Source organism: Gossypium hirsutum, chromosome D02 (genome assembly GCF_007990345.1).
Source record: "Gossypium hirsutum isolate 1008001.06 chromosome D02, Gossypium_hirsutum_v2.1, whole genome shotgun sequence".
Lineage (NCBI taxonomy): Eukaryota > Viridiplantae > Streptophyta > Magnoliopsida > Malvales > Malvaceae > Gossypium > Gossypium hirsutum.
This window is the reverse complement of record NC_053438.1, coordinates 11,927,275-11,940,139: the sequence shown is the minus strand read 5'-3', so window position 1 is coordinate 11,940,139 and position 12,865 is coordinate 11,927,275. Positions and strand designations below refer to the sequence as shown.

Sequence of the window (12,865 nt, the reverse complement as noted above, 5' to 3'; positions counted from 1 at the left end):
ATCCATTTTGTTACTTTAACCTTATTTTTTTGGATCACCTTGGCCATCAACTTTCAATTTTTTGACATGAAAAACTGGTTGAACTATTAAAATTTTAATGACACTAATTTTGTACCCTACGTAATAGTTTACTTGTACTTCATTTTAGAGTATAAATTACTGAAATTTTTAAACTTTATCAAAATTTTATTATTTGAATTTTTATGAAGAACATGCAAATTGTTATGTTGATGCCATTAAAATTTTAATAATTCAACCAATTTTTTCACCAAAAGAAATGCAATTTGACTAAAATTTGAAGGGTAGGGGCCAAAATGGTCCAAAAAAGAAAAGAATTATAACGAAAGTGACAAAAGCAGTAACCTTTAGGGGTTAATTTTTTTATCATTATGTTAAAGTAAAAAAAAATGCTATCATTTCTAGGTTTGAAAGATATTTTAAATCTAAATAATTAATTGACCATATGTTTGAAATAAAAATTTGACATATAATAATGATATACAAAAATAATAATTTAATTGATGTTTATTGTAGCAATCCATTTTTCAATGGTGCTAGAAATGGTGGTTTCAGAACCCCGTTCTCTAATAATCGAGATTATAATATTATATTAAATTTTGGTTTGACAAATTTGTCATTTGAATAGTTTGTTAAAGTACAAGTGTTTCAACTCTTAAGTCAGTAGTGTTGAAAAATGAGGTATTGAGACCTCATATCTGTAAACCGAACCTTTAAATATTTTTATTAAATATTTTTGGAGTTATTGTATAGGTGAATTAAATTTTGGATAGGTAATTTCATCGATTTGGTGACTAATTAGGTACAAAGACTAAATTGTAAAGCGGTAAAAATTAATTGATATTGAATTTTATTAACTAAAAGGGCTACATAATATTGAACCACAGTTGAAAGTGACAATTAGGCCATTTTTTAAATAGTGGTGGATAGTTGGTATTTTCTTCTAAGTGAATATATGTTAAATATTTTAATTAAATTATGTTATATATTAAAATTAATTAAACAAAAGCTAAAATTTTTATTCTTCTTCATTCATCATCTTCTTTCTCATGAAAACAAAACGAGAGATAGGGTTTGGCTTCAAAAGACTTTCAGTCCTTGATTGGTAAGTTTAATTTAGTCATTTTCTTGTAATTTTTATGTTTTTGAGGTTTTGGGAGCTACCTGTGTGCCAATTTGCAAAAATGTTAAAGTTTTTAAAAGTTTCTATTGTTGAATCTTGAAACTTTTGGTGTTAAATTGTTAGATTCTAAGCTTAGATATGAAAAAAGGACTAGTTTGTAAAGTGAAAATTGTTAGTTTTGAACATAAGGACTAAACTATGAATATTTTGAAATTAACATGAAATTTTTGTAAATATAGATATTAGAGGACTGTAGAAAGATGAAATTGAGACTGGGTTACAAAATCGAGGCTCAAATTGAAAGTTATGACAATTCTGATTTTAGGGACTAAACTGAATAAAATACAAAACTTGAATAGATGAAATTGAATTGATAAATAGTTATAGTAGGTTGCTAAATTATGTTTTGAATTGATATTTGAATTAAATTATGATATAGGCCGAGATTTGAACCAGTCGGAGGATAGTTGCGAAAAAGAGAAAATTGTAGAATAGTCCTCGATGTTGTGTTTACTTTCATTTTGCCAGGTAAGTTCATATGGTGTAATTATGCTTAGACCCTTATATATGCTATATTGTGAATACATGTATGTTTTATTGAACTTTGAATTGTTTGCAATTTAGTACTAAGGTGTGAGATTTGGACTAAATTAAAAAAAAGAATAAATATAAACTTGCATGATGCAAATTACCCTGATGAAACTTTGTAAATGTATCGTACACATGGTTACAGGTCGATTTTCTATAATTTCAAGAATCCAACATTTGTTGCAGACTTGAAGATACATGTGACACAAGTTTAGCTTGGATTGGTAACCTGATTTTGTTTTAAAGGTTAAGCTCGAACGGGTATCCTAATATGTATATGTGATACATGCATGGATGGGGTGAAATTTATTAAATTCCATTCACCAAAATTGTCAATTTTTAAGTTTGGGAAATCAGCATACTTGCGTCGACTTTTTGAATGGAATCACTCGATTTCGAGTCCGGGAGCTCAAATTATGACCATTTTAGTGAAAATTGCGCAAGCAGAATTTTTGGACAAGGTTATGACAGGTATTACGAGTTTTGTGCTTTTAACTCAAGTTTAAATCATATTTGGTTTGGATTTTTGGATTAATTTTTATTATATATGAGTCCAATATTGTATATATCATCTCTTATTATTATATTATTACGAATTTTTTATATTTATTACGTATTTTAAGTTATTTAGGAGTTTTATGTTACCAAGAAAGTTTTGTTTAAAATTACTTTTTTATTTAGATTAATTAGAGTTTCAATATACTTTAGAGTTTTATTTGGATGTACTTAGCTAACTTATATAAAGGCTTCTTCATTTTTTATTAAGGAGACAATTGTTTTCATTAATAAAGACTCTGGGAGTTTTTTTCTTGTGCAAGATTTCTTTCTTGTGATTTTTAGTAGTTTTATTCTTGATTTTCTTCAAGAAGTCGTGGGAATTCATTCTTCAAGGATTATTTCTTAGAGGGTTGATTAGAGTCATTAATTGAGTTTGTTGGGATTTATATTTCAAAGGGTTCAATTATACATTTATCCTTCTATCCTTCATATCTATCGGTTTACTCGTCCATCTTCCACTTTTTATTTCTTATTTATTTATGATTTTTATTTTTTTATTCTCTAATTTCTTCTTTACTATTTTTTATTTCTTTATTACTAAATTTATAGTTTACCCAACAAGGATCAGTCCAAGGCATCTATTATTGTTGTTGCTTTAGGTTAGTAATCCCAAATTTTGCATAATTATAGAAGAATCTTACATCAATGATCCTAAAAATTAAGACTCCATATAGTTTTAGGGGATAGATAGAGGCCATTTTCATTTTCATTTCCTTAAAATGGAAAACATTCATTTAGTTGAAATTTTAAAAGTAAATTTTCAGATGAAAATATGTAAAAATGAGAAAAATAATAAAAAATTGTTTTTATTATTAACTAAAAATATTTTGTAAAACTCAAAATGATCAAAATAATTTTTTTTAACTTTAAATGAGTTATCCTTTGTTCAAACCCAAATAAATATAAAAATATTCGGTTATTTTAATTTCAACAATTTTTCATATATTAAATTTAATATCATCATTTAAATCCATATAAATGTATTTTTTTAATTTCTGCATTTCTATTATAGAAAAATAGTTATCAACCATGTTTTCAATAATGAAAACAAAATTTTATTTTTATTTATCATATATTTTTTAATTTTTTAAAATAAAAATATTTTCAAAAACCAAACAAAGCCCGAGGATTTTAAGGGTTAGTTTGGTAATGCTTTTGAAAAGTGCTTTTGAAAAGTGTTGTGGAAAAGTACTTTTGAGAAGTGCTTTTGAAAAGTTTGGTTTAAAATTTGAGTATTTAACTTTGCTGTTGAAAAGTGCTTTTAAGAAATAAAATGCTCATTTTAGACATGTTATTATCAAGTAACAAATATGTATTTAAATAATATTCAAATTAGTTAATATTATTTTTTTTGTAGGAATATAGAAAAATTATTATAACTTGTGTTGTTAATATTTTAATATATAAATTTTAAATATTAAATATTTTTAAGCAATAAATATTAATTATTTATAAAATTTAATTAGAATATATAAACTATATTTTAAATATTTAAATATAACCATTAAATATTTATAATTAGTATTTTAAAAAATATTTTTTATTTTTAATTAATGATTTTAACACATTTATAATTAGGCACCAATAAAAAAACAAAAAAGGAAAGTACTATGTTATTAGAGGAGTGAAAAAGTAATTAAGAACTAAAAGTGCTTTTGGGAGAGGAAAAATTAAAATTTTTAGCTTCTCCTTTTCAGAAGTGATTTTGAAAAGCACTTCTGAAAAACTAAAAATTTCAGGCAAAAGCAATTTGTTCTGTACAGCTTTTCTTCCAAAAGTACTTTTGAAGTCATAAAATCTTTTTTTTAAGCAATGAAGAGCAACTCTAAGCTTCAATAGGTCGGCTTGACCCATAAACAATTCCATTGTTCATAATAAGGTCATTCTATTTAATTATATTGTATTACATGAAAAGCTGCATAAAGATTAGGTCAAGTCTACCAGATCTCTGTTTTTGCTGGAGAATAGTTTAACCTATTCATTTAATTGTTAGAAACTAGTATTGGCTTTCTTGCTCTCCTCTTAGGATAGTATTACATTAGAACTTAAAATGGAAAATTTTATTTCAAATCTTAGCTTAAAATGGAGATATTAAGAATGTCAGAAGTTAATCGATGACTGACTTTCATTTTGATCGCAGGTATTTGCTTAGCTGCAGGGTTCTTGTTGTTTGCTGGAGTTTGGTGGCTTTATAGGAAACTAGAGAAAAGGAGAAATATAAAATGCAAGCAAGAGCATTTTAAAATAAATGGTGGGCTACTGCTTGAGAAAATGTAGTCTTCTGAGGAAGTTGGTGTGGAGAATATTAAATTCTTCACTTCCAAAGAGTTACAAACTGCAACTGATCACGATAACGAGAACAGAATCCTGGGTCGTGGTGGCCAAGGCGTGGTTTACGAAGGAAAGTTGCATGATGGGAGAATTGTGGCTGTAAAGAAGTCCAAAATAGTAGACCAAGAGCATCTCGACCCATTCATCAATGAGATCGTTATTCTTGCCAAAATTGATCACCGAAATGTTGTCAAATTATTAGGCTGTTGCTTGGAGACCGAAGTCTCTCTACTCGTTTATGAATTCATTCCAAATGGAACCCTTTCTCAGCTAATCCATGACCAAAATGAAGAATACCCAAGATCTTGGGATATGCGATTACGCATAGCAGCTGAAGTTTCAAATGCAATTTCTTACTTACACTCGTCTCTGCTTCTGTCCCCATCTATCACAGAGATATAAAGTCTAGTAACATACTACTAGATGAAAAGTTTCGAGCTAAGGTATCAGATTTCGGAACATCGAGATCAATCGGCATTGATCAAACTCACTGGACAACTCAAGTTCAAGGAACCTTTAGGTATTTAGACCCTGAATACTTTCAGTCAAGTCAATTCACTGAGAAAAATGACGTTTATAGTTTCGGAGTGGTTCTGGTCGAGCTCTTAATAGCACAAAAGCCAGTCTTAACATCTGGATCGCAAGAAAAGAAAAGCCTAGTCTCCTATTTCATCTCCTCGGTGGACCAAAACCATTTTCTAGATACACTTGACCCTCAAGTTTTGAAGGATGGCCAAAAGGAGGAACTAGTTGCAGTTGCTTACCTTGCTAAAAGATGCTTAAACTTAGATGGCAAAGATAGACCAACAATGAAAGAAGTGGCCATGGAACTGGAGAGAATTAGAGTTTTGCGAAGTTTTTTTCCGACTCAGCCAAAACAAGCAGAGGTTGTTGTCACAAAACCAACTGAGATCGGGTACTTCACTCTCAAACGGATTTTACAGGGATTCCATCATTACATCTGTATTAGATGTTCATCCACTTATGTCTGATACATTTTGACATGTCTGATGCATTTTGACTAGTACAATCCTATATTTTATATGCATAAAGCAGACTTGTCATCTTCCTGTAATAATTATTACTCTGCCTTTGTTCTCTTCAAGTTTCCGGTGATGTTTCAATGAAATTGCAGGTTCTAGAAAAGCCATCTTAGAAAACAGACTGCTATAATGTTTATCATTGTGATTCAATTTACAAACAAATTATGTGTTGATATTGTGCATATTTAGTTCAGCTACGATTTTGGCTATTCTGTTCAGCAATCGATTTACCATACCATTATTGAAACTATAAAAGGATAAAACTAATTGATTATTGTGGACCGTCCACATACTCAACCATAAATTTGTGTGGATTTCAAGTTAATTGACAAGAGGTTCAGGATTCAATTCCAATACTTGTAAACTGTTTCCTCATTTCCCTATTACAATGTACTTATTCACAAAAAAAAAAGAAAAAAGAAAAACAAAAACTAATAGGTTATCATCAAAGTAACATGGTACCTTAATTGATTGAAAATAATTAAATAATCTAAAATTAATATTTTCAGTGATTTATAAGCATCTTTGATAATCTAACATAAAGAGAAAATGATAGAATGAAAAAAAGTGAAAAATAATAAATAGATGAAGAGTTACTTATCACTTATGCTACTTTTGGTAGGAATATTATTTTTTTTACTATGTTTTAGTATATAAGCTAACCATAAACTAATTTCAATTAGTAATTTGTAGTCAAGCTTGCTTTTGGAAGATAGAAGGAAAATTTTTTATTTATTTTTCAAGAGATTTTATTTTTTACTTGAATTTTTACTCATATTTCTAATTTTAAGCTTAAATATATATTAATTTTATTTTATATCTAACTATAGTAATATATGCAATAAATAAACGTACACTAATTAGAATATTTTTCAATTCATTTCAATTTATTTTATTTCTTGTTTAAATACTTTAAATTTAAAATTTTAAAAATTATATTAATCAAACAATTTAATCATATATTACACTTAATTTTAATAAATATATTAAACAAGTTTCATAACTTAAACTTAACACTTAATTTTTTTTATATTTAATTTTTAAAATATCAAACAAGATCATTTTTAATATCCTAACATAAAAGAAAAAAAATAATGTTAGAAATGAAGTGATATAGTAACCCAGCATTTAAGAAAACAAACATATCATTCATATATATTAATAATTTTTATAGTTAAAATTTTAAAAATTAATTTTAATTTCATTATATATAGTAACAATAATTAACTTTGAGATGAATTTTTTACAATTTCTTTTTACTTTTATATTTTATTTTTTCCATTAAAGCATTCTAAATAATGGTAATTATTAATTTTACATAAAAATAAATAATTTAATGAATTTATCTCAAAATTAACATATAATTGAATTAAATATAAATTTAAAATACTTAATTCAAGTTGAAGCTAAATATCTAATTAGTTTTTTTTTTTTTTGCGGATTTGATTAATATTCAAATTCGGATTTGGAATTACTATCTATTGCGGATGCAGACAGATACTTCGAATGTCCATTATCTAAACCTGCATCGCATATTCAAATAATAGATGTGGATTTTAATATCTGAATTCACTAATTACAAAGTACTTTTAATTTTGATTTTGTGTATATAAAGAATTTTACTAGATTCGATTTAGATTTTTGTGAATTTTGATATCTAAAAATTGATTGAAAATCTTTTATTTTTGTTTTTACTTTTTGCAGATTGGATATCTAGTAGATAATAGTATTTAACTAGCTTGTATTCCCATACCATGTACAGGTTGGTTGTGTATACTAAATTTATAATATTATTTTTTAAAAAAATTAATGACTTTATTCAAAATATTTATTAATAAATTGACAAGTAATGTAACTACAAAATATTTTTTAAAATATTCAATTATTTTAGAAACACTTATATTAATTTTATTTAATTTTAATAATATTTAATATTAAAATAATACAAAAATTCATTATGATTCAAATATTAATATTAATATATTATAATTTAAATAATATTATTAATAATTTATTACAAGTTATTTATTTATATATACGTTGGACAAAACACATTAGCGAATAAAATATTGAAATATAAATAAACACATATTTGTATATGAAATAAAATATAAATAGAATAATTTATATTTAAATTGTCAAATACGTAAACCAATAAAAACCGTAACAATAAGTTGAAATCGAAAGGAAGAATAGAGATTTACTAAACGTTGAGGCATGTTTAATACGGTTTCCTTAACATAGATTCGGCCGCTCCTACGGTACTTGAAGAAATGTTGGTCGAATATCTCTCAAACTACAACAACATAATGATCAAAGCAGTAGCGTCTCTGCAGCGATCAACGAACAAATATTACATTTTTCTATCACCGAAACATTGCAAAATACGGAGAGGAAAAGAAGAATTTTGAGAGCAAAATAAATTCGGCCTAAGAGGATATCAGTGTGGAAAAATTCTTCAGAATCCATATCATTTTATAGGCATTTAGTATGGTGGAATTTTAGAAATATCCACAAAATCTACTATTAAAGGAGCCAACAAATCAATTTAATTAAAAATTAAATAAAATTGATTGGAATCAAATAAAATAAGATAAATATCCTTATATAAACAAATTTATCTGTTGAGGAAAAATAATTTCGTGTTGGGCTAAAATGTTCGCAAGCCCATTTTGAGCCCGACATTTTGCGTCGCCCACGTTGTGCAGGTGTGCCCCTACCCCGTTGAGTTTGGACCTATAACCACCCTTTCGTGTGAGGCAAGGTTCCAAATTTAGTCATTTAATCACTTTGTAAGAGTGTTCCATATATATACACATCTCACACTTGGTATTTAACTAATGTGGGGTCTAAGCTTTTACTTTTCCTCAACAAAGCTTACTTTGAGCATTAATTTCTAATTCATCACTCAATCATTTTGAGCATATGATATACAGTTGTAAATGTCTCATAGAGCAGAATATGGAACTATAATTTTATTATTCAACTCTCAACTTGTACTTATTGAGAATATGCCTCAAAATTCCCATAAAATATAATTTTTTCAATAATATATTTTTAAATTAATTTGTTTTAATGTTAAAATTGTTAAATTTTGATATTTTGTAATTTTATATTTATCCTTGCTATACTTTAATCATTAATATTATTAACTCTTATTATATTTGAAAATATATTTAATATCAATATGTGTTTTTTTAAAATTATATTTTAAGTTAACCAATTTAATAATCATTATTTTTAATATTATAATATTAAAAATTAATTTAATTAAGTAATATCTTAAATAAAGAAATAATTTATTTAAAATCGACTAAAAATTTAAAAGAAAAATTAAGAATTAAAAGACAAAGACTAAAATAATAGTTTATTCAAAAATGTAAAAAAGTGCTTCAAATAAATGTAAAAAAAAATATTTATTATTATTAATTTTTTGTAACATTATATTACAATAGTATATATGATTTAGATTTGTATTTAAATAATAATACCCGAATAATTTGCGAATAATAGATTTATGGATTTACATTTATATAATCCAGGAAATACAGATATTTGATTTGTTATACCTGTCATTTCTAATAAATACGTTATATTTATATTCTAAATTTTTCTTTTTCACAATATGATAAGATTTATAAGTTTTATTTGAAACTTCTATTTTTAGATAGTCTCACGTTAATTTAACTAATATCAATTGAAAAAAAAAAGGGCGCATTTGAGGCATTGTTAGTGTGGACTAGAGGTGTTCATGGCCGGGCGGCCCGGCTCGGTCCGACGACCCGCCCTAAATATAGGAGGGTTCGGGTAAAAATACAGGCTCGAAATATGGGTTTGAGCAAGAAACGAGGCCCGTTTAGAAAACGAGCCGGGCCCGGGTAAAATATAATAAATATATTTTTTATTTTTTATTTTTAAAAAACTTTTTTTTATTTTTAAAATATTTTAAAAAAAACTTTTTTTATTTTTTTAAAAAATTGGTGTTTATTAAAAAATAGACCGGGCCGGACCGGGCTCGATCTTAGGAATTTTTCCCGGGCCAGGCCGTGCCCGGGCCTAGAACACGGGCTGAAATTTTTTTTGGGCCTGGCCCGAACTCGGCCCGGCCCATGAACACCTCTAGTGTGAACTCTAGATGAAAGGGAGAGTGAAACTTGAAAGCGAATATATGGTGGGTTCGTCAATTCCTTTTTTATATATAAATAATTTAATAAATTCTTTCAAAAATCTAAATTGAATAAGTCATTAAAACTTATTAATCCAATTAATTTATTGTTAAAATCAAATTAATTGAAGTAAAATTCTTCAATTTGGTTGGATGGAATTTTCGGTGGTTAGTTTTTCTTTTTAAGATTTATTTACCAAATAAAAAATCCATTCGAATTCTAAATAAAATTCACAAATTAAATTGATATCTGATACCGATAATTAAGTAAAAATTATAAGTAATTAAATAAAAATTAAAAAATAGCAAGGGAGACATGAACTTCTGCTCCCAAAAACTACGTGGAAGACGTTTTATGATAAAATAAATCCTAGTTGTTAAATTAATCATCAACATTATCCTGTTTCATGCATTAATGAGATTAGAGGTAATTGTTTTCATTTGCTATCAAAAGCTTGCATGAGTTCCAAATTCCAGTTTAATGATTTCAACGGGCTTTATTAGTAAGCTACTATATTTGATTGCTAAGCCTTAGAAAATACCAGCAAAATAACTTGATAGTATATTCTTACTTTGCCAAACCAAATATCCCATACCAGTTTTTTTTTTTAATTGAATATAATTACAAATGTATATATATATATATTGAAAGTGCCGGAGATGACCAACAATTGATGAACTACAAGTTAGACCAGTATTATGTCTGAATGAAAAGTATATTGCTTCATTCTTAAATTACAATAGCAAGATGTTTTATAGCATATGTTCAACTAACTACTAACTAGTAACTAATCTAACTACTACAAACATCTTTATGTTATTCACTCAATTACCAGTATCTTTAACACCACCCCTCAAGTTGAAGGGTGATAAAGATCTTTGACTCCCAACTTGGATAGCAAATACTCATGCTGATGCACACTGAGGGCCTTTGTCATTAAGCCTGCTATTTGCTCACTGATGCATATGTGTTGTGTTTTAACCAACCCCCTTTTGATTTTCTCCTGAACAAAGTGACAATCAGTTTTTATGTGCTTAGTTCGTTCATGGAATACATTGGCTACTATCTAAAGGGCTACTTGACTATCATAAAACAATTTTGTTGGTTCCAATTTGTCGAGACTAACTTCTCCCAACAAACCACTTAACCAAATTATATCTGCAACTGTCAATGGCATGCTTTGATATTTTGCTTCCGTAGATGACCGAGAGATTGTGTTTTGCTTCTTGGACTTCCACGAAATGAGCAATCTCTTAGTTTGATGCAGTACCCTATAATCGACTTTCTAGTCATCAGACATGTTCCCCAATCCGAGTCACAATATGCAACAATCTAGCTTACTCGTTTGTTTAATATGTTTCAAGTGATCGTCAAGCTTAGGACCGGACGGTGTGCAGGAGCTCGGATTGGTTTTCACATAAAATGGTTTGTTTTGGTTGATAAATTAAGATTTTTGGACTAAGTATTCGGATTTGTTTTTGTTTTTGGATTTTGTTTAATTCGTCAATTTTTGGGTGTTCTTAATGTAAATTGCAAAATTATTTGAATTTGACAAATTGGAATTTGGTTTTCAAAACTTAAAAAAACTCTAGAAATACACGCTACAAAATTAAGCATCGAACTAAATGCTTTTTTGTAAAATGAATAAGTTATGCGCATGAGTTTCTAAATAGCAATGTAAGAGTTTTGCCAAAAAAATTAATATTTCCAAATCACATGATTTCCAAAGTTAGATTTTGATTTCTAGAAGTTTCCGCTATTTTTCTCATTATATGGTTAAGTGATTACGCTATAAAATATGAGTTTTTCAAACCTGAGATTTTCTAGAACTTGATCCAACGATTTCTAAGCTAGATTTTAAATTTAGTTTTTTAAACGAGTCGATGCAACTCTTCCGGATTCGGCCATAACATCTAGGTCGGATTTCGGGTGTTGCACTTTTAACTGTAGTGGAAAACTGAGTGTTAATCATAACAAGAAATTGTTTAAAAGAAACAATAGCATCACTTTTTAACCGTAATAGGTACACCTAAGTCATACGAGAATAATCATCTACAATAGTTAAGAAAAAACAATGCCAATTACGTGTCGAGACCCTACAGAGACCCCATAGATCAATATGTATAAGGGAAAAAAAATAAAAGTCTCACGTGTGGAACTCAAAAGAAAAGGCAACCGAGTTTGTTTTGTAAAATGACATACAATACACCGATAAATAGAATCATTATTAGACCAAGTACAAGGAATGTCCATCTTATTCAACCTTGACAAAGGAGCATGACCTAGTCGCACATACCAGATAAAAGAACTATTGAGAGTTGTATGAAAAGAATTAGCTGTTGACGAAGGTACGTGAGTTGAAGATAATGTAGCTAGAGAAGAATGAAGAATATAGAGGCCGCCATGTTCCCTACCAATCCCCTTCATCATGCCACTTGAGAGGTCTTGGAAAATACAAAAGTGTGAGTAAAATGTAACAAAACAATGCAAATCCTTGGTAAGTTTTGAAACAAAAACGAGATTGTATTGAAAATCAGGTATATATAACACATTTTTAAGAGTGGCACTGAGATAGAGGGTATACGATCCTGTATGTATTATGGGTGTGGAGGAGCCATTTGGTAAACGAACACTTGGTGAATTAGAAGTGCATGCAATAGGAAATTCAAGGTGTTGGAAGCTAGAAAGCATGTGAATAGGAGCACCAGTATCTAAAATCCATTCACAAGATGTACTCATACCTGCTAAATTTGCCCCAATTGCCATATTTGTAGTCGTCTCGACCAAAGATTCTTTGTTCAACAAGCTTAATATTTTCTAATATTTTTCCTGTGTGAACCCAAGAGCTTGAACCACACCAAGAGAGCTTCGAATGTTGCTGTTGGGCACACTGCTATCAACCACTGTCCCTTCGTTTGCTACCACGTTGTTTGCACCAGCCCCAGACATAAAACGCTTATTAGTGAACTTGAAATCAGGTGGATATCCAATTAGTCTATAACAATTTTCTCTCTTATGGCCCTAAACTTTACAATGAT

The 12,865-nt window shown here is 28.2% G+C and overlaps 1 pseudogene; it reads left to right on the top strand.

Annotated features, from left to right (window-relative positions):
* Nucleotides 1-2,145: 2,145 nt before the first annotated feature.
* Nucleotides 2,146-5,610, top strand: LOC121214514 (wall-associated receptor kinase-like 2; annotated as a pseudogene).
* The last annotated feature ends 7,255 nt before the right edge of the window (nucleotides 5,611-12,865 follow it).